The sequence below is a fragment of the Musa acuminata genome, unplaced genomic scaffold (genome assembly GCF_036884655.1).
Source record: "Musa acuminata AAA Group cultivar baxijiao unplaced genomic scaffold, Cavendish_Baxijiao_AAA HiC_scaffold_942, whole genome shotgun sequence".
Classification (NCBI taxonomy): Eukaryota; Viridiplantae; Streptophyta; class Magnoliopsida; order Zingiberales; family Musaceae; genus Musa; species Musa acuminata.
This window is the reverse complement of record NW_027021162.1, coordinates 23,121-30,723: the sequence shown is the minus strand read 5'-3', so window position 1 is coordinate 30,723 and position 7,603 is coordinate 23,121. Positions and strand designations below refer to the sequence as shown.

At 32.2% G+C, this 7,603-nt stretch overlaps 1 long non-coding RNA gene across 1 annotated transcript; it reads left to right on the top strand.

Moving 5' to 3' along the window:
* The first annotated feature begins 720 nt into the window (after window positions 1-720).
* Window positions 721-7,603, top strand: LOC135665127 (uncharacterized). Its single transcript, XR_010509127.1, has 2 exons — window positions 721-3,776; window positions 3,823-7,603. It is a non-coding gene; the product is annotated as an uncharacterized LOC135665127 (long non-coding RNA).

Below are 7,603 nucleotides of genomic sequence, written 5' to 3'. Positions count from 1 at the left end.
AAGTCCGACGCTTTGATAGAGCAAAAAATTCCGAATGGAATGATTTTGAATATAGATTTATTAGTAAAAAACCTTCACCCAATTTTGAATTGTCGAAACAAGAACTTTACGTGAGAGTAGAAGCCCCAAAAGGGGAATTAGGAATTTATTTGATAGGAGATAATAGTGTTTTCCCTTGGAGATGGAAAATTCGTCCACCCGGCTTCATAAATTTGCAAATTCTTCCTCAGCTAGTTAAAAGAATGAAATTGGCTGATATCATGACGATACTAGGTAGTATAGATATCATTATGGGAGAGGTTGATCGTTGAAATGATAATTGATACGACAGAAGTACAAACTATCAATTCTTTTTCTATATCGGAATCCTTAAAAGAAGTATATGGACTCATATGGATCTTTGTACCCATTTTGACCCTTATATTGGGAATTACAATAGGGGTACTAGTAATTGTGTGGTTAGAAAGAGAAATATCTGCAGCGATACAACAACGTATTGGGCCTGAATATGCCGGCCCCTTGGGAATTCTTCAAGCTCTAGCAGATGGAACTAAACTACTTTTTAAAGAAGACCTTCTCCCATCTAGAGGAGATGTTCGTTTGTTTAGTATTGGACCGTCTATAGTGGTCATATCAATTCTACTAAGTTATTTAGTAATTCCTTTTGGGTATCGCCTCATTTTAGCCGATCTCAGTATAGGTGTTTTTTTATGGGTCGCCATTTCAAGTATTGCTCCTATTGGGCTTCTTATGTCAGGATACGGATCGAATAATAAATATTCCTTTTCAGGTGGTCTACGAGCTGCTGCTCAATCTATTAGTTATGAAATACCATTAACTCTATGTGTGTTATCAATATCTCTACGTGTGATTCGTTGAACATGAACTTTATACTTCTTTCCTAGAAGTAAAGGAAAGAAGTTGAATGTAATGTATTGAATAGGTATTTTATTTTTTATTCATCATTCGGGTCAATGAGTTAAACCAGATAGTTATATGAGTGAAACAAAACAACTTAGAAGTTTGCAGTAAGAAGATAAAATCTCATTTCATATGTACAAGAATAAAGTTGAAGTAAACATAAGCAGTGTAAACTGTTTACCCCAAGATTAAGATTCTTTCATTAGTCATCATATCTTGGAGCGGGTGTAAAAGATCAACTGTATGGAGTTTTCATTACTGTCTTGTATTTATTACCATGCCGTAGATCAATCAAAAATCAGTGGACGGTTAGGAACACCAAAGTGCACAAAGGATTAGTAATAGAGATAATGTAAGGTATCAAAAAAAGAGATATTTCTACAATTTATAAAACGAATAAAAATAGGGACTTTAAGTTGGTTTATATTTATAAATTTATAAAATATAAATTTATAAAAAAAATAAAAAAATGAATAAAGATATTGATGCATAAAATAAATAAAAGAATAGATAAGAAGAGATTCGTCCACCTCCCATGGATTTGATTCCTTCCCCTATAAAAAAACTTGCAATGCCAACCCCATTTGTAATTCCATCAATTATATATCTATCAAAAAACTGAGTTAGTTCGGTTAATCCCCTTATACCCATGGTAAAAACCTTAGTATAAAAAATATCTATGTAACCACGATTATATGACCAATTGTATATCCCATTTTTTATTTGGTCCAAGAGAATCCTTTTAGGACCACCTTTTACAAATGCATTGATAAAGTTCAAATTCCGGAAAAACGAATAAGCAGACCCATATAAGATATATGCTATGAATAGTCCGGAAATAGCTATACTTACTGAAAAAATTGCATTTGTAAAAAATTCATACCAATCCACAGAATAACTCGAATTTGGATGGAAAAGGTTTGTGAGTGGAGTTAACCATTTGGATAATATATCCAAATCTATTACTCCTTGATCAAAATGAATTCCTATTGATCCAACAAACAAAGTAAATAATACCAATATAAGCAGAGGAAATAGCATAGTATTGTCCACTTCGCGAGGGTACATAGAAGTGTACTTTTTTTCGAAAGAAGTATTAAAGTATCGTATGCATTTTTTTAGATTATTATCAATTTTATACATATCCTTTGAAAAAAAGAAGACCCTATTATTCATTGTTGATAAAGGTAAATTTCTATTGACTGCTTTGGCTACCTCCTTTCCCCATAGAGATATTGAATAGGACGAACTATTTTTTGTGCTACTGTAATCTTGAAAATGAACGCGCAAATGTCCATCAAAGGTAAGTAAATACACCCGAAACATATAAAATGCAGTCAATCCTGCTGTGAAACAAGCTATTATTGCGAAAATTGGTGAATACAACCAACTATCATTAAGAATTTCATCTTTGGACCAAAAACAAGCAAGAGGTGGAATACCGCAAATAGAAAGTGTACCCAATAAAAAAGTAGTTCTTGTAATTGGAACATATCTTCTTAAACCACCCATAAGAGCCATATTCTGACTTTTTTCTGGCGAATATCCAACAATAGGTTCCATTGAATGAATAATGGATCCGGATCCCAAAAACAATAAAGCTTTAGAATAGGCATGGGTAATCAAATGGAATAAAGCAGCTCGATAAGAACCTATACCTAGAGCTAACATAATATAACCCAATTGAGACATTGTAGAATAGGCTAAACTTCTTTTTATATCTCTTTGAGCAAGAGCCAAAGTAGCTCCTAGTAGTACTGTTATTACACCTATTAAAGATATGAAATTCATTATGTAAGGTATAGCTATGAAAATAGGAAGAAGTCGAGCTACAAGAAAAATTCCTGCTGCTACCATAGTAGCAGCGTGTATAAGAGCCGAGATGGGAGTGGGTCCTTCCATGGCATCGGGTAACCATACGTGAAGGGGGAATTGTGCGGATTTAGCAACTGCACCAATGAATAATAAAGAGGCACACAAAGTAGCAAATAAAGAACTGACACCATTATTATGGATCAAGTTATTAGTTATTTCGAACAAATCCCGAAATTCGAAACTACCTGTTATCCAATAAAAACCTAAAATTCCTAATAATAAACCAAAATCCCCTACACGGTTAGTTACAAAAGCTTTTTGACAAGCACTTGCTGCAGTCGGTCGTGTGAACCAAAATCCTATTAATAAATAGGAACACATCCCCACCAGTTCCCAAAAAATATAAATTTGTATCAAATTGGAACTGGTAACTAATCCCAACATGGAAGCATTGAAAAAACTCATATAAGCAAAAAATCTCAGATATCCTTGATCATGAGACATATAATTGTCACTATAAATAAGAACCAAGATTCCAACAGTAGTAATTAGTATTGACATAATAGAACTAAGTGGGTCGATCAAATATCCGAACTCTAAGGAAAAATCATTATTGATGGTCCAAGACCATAGATATTGATAGATAGAACTTCCATGTATTTGTTGAATAGATAAATTGGCTGAAAACCCCATAACTATACTTAACAGTAAAACACTAGGAAAAGCCCATATACGACGAATATTTTTTGTTGCTGTCGGAATCAGTAGAAGTCCAAATCCTATTGACACAGTAACTGGAAGTGGAAGAAAAGGTATTATCCATGCATATTGATATGTATGTTCCATAAGAAAACAAAATGAAATCTTTAATAATTCTACTATTCTAGTCTAGTCTTAGTAGAATATTCTATTCTGGTAATTTATAGCCATATTATATAGTATAATAAGAAAAAAGAGTTATACCAAAAGGAGTACTTGATTCTAATTATGTTTTAATAAAATTATATGTTTTAATAGGTTTAAAATATATTTTCAAACAGGTTTTAAATATATTTTTTAATAGGTTTTAAATATATTTTTTAATAGGTTTTAAACATATTCGAAAATGCTTTTTTTAAAACTATTCTACCAGGGAATAAGTATAGATAATGACTAAAAGGAACAATCTATTTTGAACAAAACAATACATGTCTTTCACATACAACGATAAAAACTGGTAACCCTTTTTGAATGGCAGTTCCCAAAAAGCGTACTTCTATGTCAAAAAAACGTATTCGTAAAAATATTTGGAAAAAAAAAGGATTTTTAGCTGCAGTAAAGGCTTTTTCCTTAGCGAAATCGGTTTCCACCGGACGTTCAAAAAGTTTTTTTGTGCAACAAACAAATAATAAAGTCTTGGAATAATCGGAATTGACATACCCGAAGAACTTCGAATTTTTTAAGATGAACGATTCACATTAATTAATGTATTGAACTCCTCAATATCAATATGAGTTAGAACTAGCTGTTGTAGTATGTAGATGTGGTATGTAGAATAAAGGTATGTATATCGAATTCTGAATATTTTTTCTATCTACTTTTTTCACAATAGAAAAATATTTTTCTATTGTGAAAAGTAGAGTATGATTACGATAGAAATGAAAATTCTTTTGTTTCTTATATGCCTAACAAAAACCTAATTAGTTTGGTAAATCTTACCATTATGCATTATATATATAATGAAGAGACCATTATATATAATATGAAGAGTATTAATACTCTAATGATACTAAGGAATGATACTAAGGTGTCGAAATCGTTAGAAAATTTCAAATTCTTTTGATTTAGTGATGAAATTGTTATACATATGAAATCCTGGTTATTTAATCTTCTTCATTGAAAAAAAAAATATTTTTTTTTTCATTTTGTTTGAATCTATGAAATCAAATCGGATAAATAAAAAACGAATCAAAAAATAGAAAATGAACAATTCTTAGTTCTATACCTCGACAGACAACAAAACTATTGAGTTCTAACTGTTTTGGAAGAACTTAGTTTCTAGTACGCGAAAGTTTATTATTAAAACTAAACTTACTAAAACTAAACTTACTTTATTATTAAAACTAAACTTACAATGATCCCAACTAAAGATTCTTTTTTTGAATAGAGATTCAAATAGGAATTTAAATGAATTTTGATTTATCGATTCTAATGTTTACTAAACTATATTGAATCCTTGATTCTCGACGATTCAACATGAATTGACTATTATTATTTCAAGTAAGCCGCCATGGTGAAATTGGTAGACACGCTGCTCTTAGGAAGCAGTGCTAGAGCATCTCGGTTCGAGTCCGAGTGGCGGCATCCTTGAAATCCTAGAAAATAAATCCTCTAAAAGAGACACAATGGATCCTATAATGTATTCAATTCTCGATTTAAATTCTCTAATGGGACCCCTTTTTATGATATTTACAACTTTAGAACATATATTAACTCATATCTCTTTTTCGATAATTTCAATTGTGATTACGATTCATTTAATGATCTTATTAGTCCGCGAAATCGTAGGATTGCGTGATTCATTGGAAAAAGGGATGATAGCCACTTTTTTCTCTATAACAGGATTATTAGTTTCTCGTTGGATTTCTTCAGGACATTTTCCGTTAAGTAATTTATACGAGTCATTAATCTTCCTTTCGTGCAGTTTCTCCATTATTCATATGATTTCCAAGATGGGGAACCATAAAAATGATTTAAGCACAATAACCGCACCAAGTACCATTTTTACACAAGGCTTTGCCACGTCGGGTTTTTTAACTGAAATGCATCAATCCGCAATATTAGTACCTGCTCTACAATCTCAGTGGTTAATGATGCACGTAAGTATGATGTTATTAAGCTATGCAGCTCTTTTATGCGGATCACTATTATCAGTCGCTCTTCTAGTCATTACATTTCGAAAAAACATCGATATTTTTTGTAAAGGTAATAATTTCTTAATTAAACCATTTTTCTTTGGTGAGATTCAATATTTGAATGAAAAAAGAAGTGTTTTTAAAAACACTTCTTTTCTTTCATTTCGAAATTATTATAAATATCAATTGACTCAACGTTTGGATTATTGGAGTTATCGTGTCATTAGTTTAGGATTTACCTTTTTAACCATAGGCATTCTTTGTGGAGCAGTATGGGCTAATGAGGCATGGGGATCTTATTGGAATTGGGACCCCAAAGAAACTTGGGCTTTTATTACTTGGACCATATTCGCGATTTATTTACATACTAGAACTAGAATACATATTAGAAGTAGAACAAATCAAAGTTTGCAAAGTATGAATTCGGCACTTGTGGCTTCTATAGGATTTCTTATAATTTGGGTATGTTATTTTGGAATCAATCTATTAGGAATAGGTCTACATAGTTATGGTTCATTCACATTAACATCTACTTGAATAAACTACACAGATAAATAATTGAATAAACTACATAAAGAATACATAAGAACATCATCCCATATATATATAAAAAGCTTCTTGTTTGTGCGAGTTTTTGAGAACCGTTTGAATCATTCCTTATTCAAAACGGTTCTCAAAAACTCAAAATGCATCTCATTACAATTCTAATTCACTTTATTCTTTTGCATTGTACAGCGAACGATTTTAAAAATCTTAAAATCAAAGACAAAAATTATATTTCCGTATTATTAATGAAAGACTATCGATGAAAGTAATTAGATAGGATAGCTTGCACCCTGTCAACTGATAGCGAGAGAACGAAATCCGGATAAATACCAATACCTATTACGGGTAGAAAGATACAGATTGAAACAAATAGTTCTCGTGGTCCAGAATCCGCAAAATTAGAGTTTGGAACATTGAATAGCTTGTATCCATAGAACATCTGACGTAACATAGATAATAAATAAATAGGAGTTAATATCATTCCAATTGCCATTACAAAAGTAATTAGCATTTTTGGCATTAAAAGGTATTTTGGACTAGTAATTATTCCAAAAAATACTAATAATTCCGCAACAAAACCACTCATTCCTGGCAATGCAAGAGAAGCCATCGAAAAACTACTGAACATGGTAAATAGTTTTGGCATTGGGATCGATACCCCCCCCATTTCGTCGAGATAAACAAGACGTATTCTATCACAACTCGTTCCTGCCAAGAAAAAAAGCGCAGCACCAATAAATCCATGAGAGAGTATTTGTAAAATGGCACCGTTGAGTCCCATTCCGGTTATAGAACCAATTCCTATAATTGTGAAACCCATGTGAGATACAGAGGAATAGGCTATTCTTTTTTTTAAATTCCGTTGACCGAGAGAGGTTGAAGCTGCATAGATTATTTGAATCGTTCCCACTATTACCAACCAGGGAGAAAATATAGAATGAGCGTGGGGTAATAATTCCATATTGATCCGAATAAGTCCATATGCGCCCATTTTTAATAAGATTCCAGCTAGAAGCATACATGTACTGTAATGTGCTTCTCCATGGGTATCTGGTAACCACGTATGTAGGGGTATAATCGGCGATTTGACAGCATAAGCAATAAGGAATCCAAAATATAATATTATTTCCAATGCCACAGGATATGATTGATTAGTTAATTTTGAAAAATCTAATGTGGGTTCATTAGGGCCATATAAACCCATACCTAGAACTCCTATTAAGAGAAAAATGGAGCCCCCCGCAGTGTACAAAATAAACTTTGTGGCCGAGTAGAGACGTTTCTTTCCCCCCCACATGGATAAAAGTAAATAAACAGGAATTAATTCTAACTCCCACAGCATGAAAAAAAGTAAAAGGTCTCTAGAAGAAAATAATCCTATTTGACCGCTGTACATTGCTAACATGAGAAAATAGAACAATCGCGAA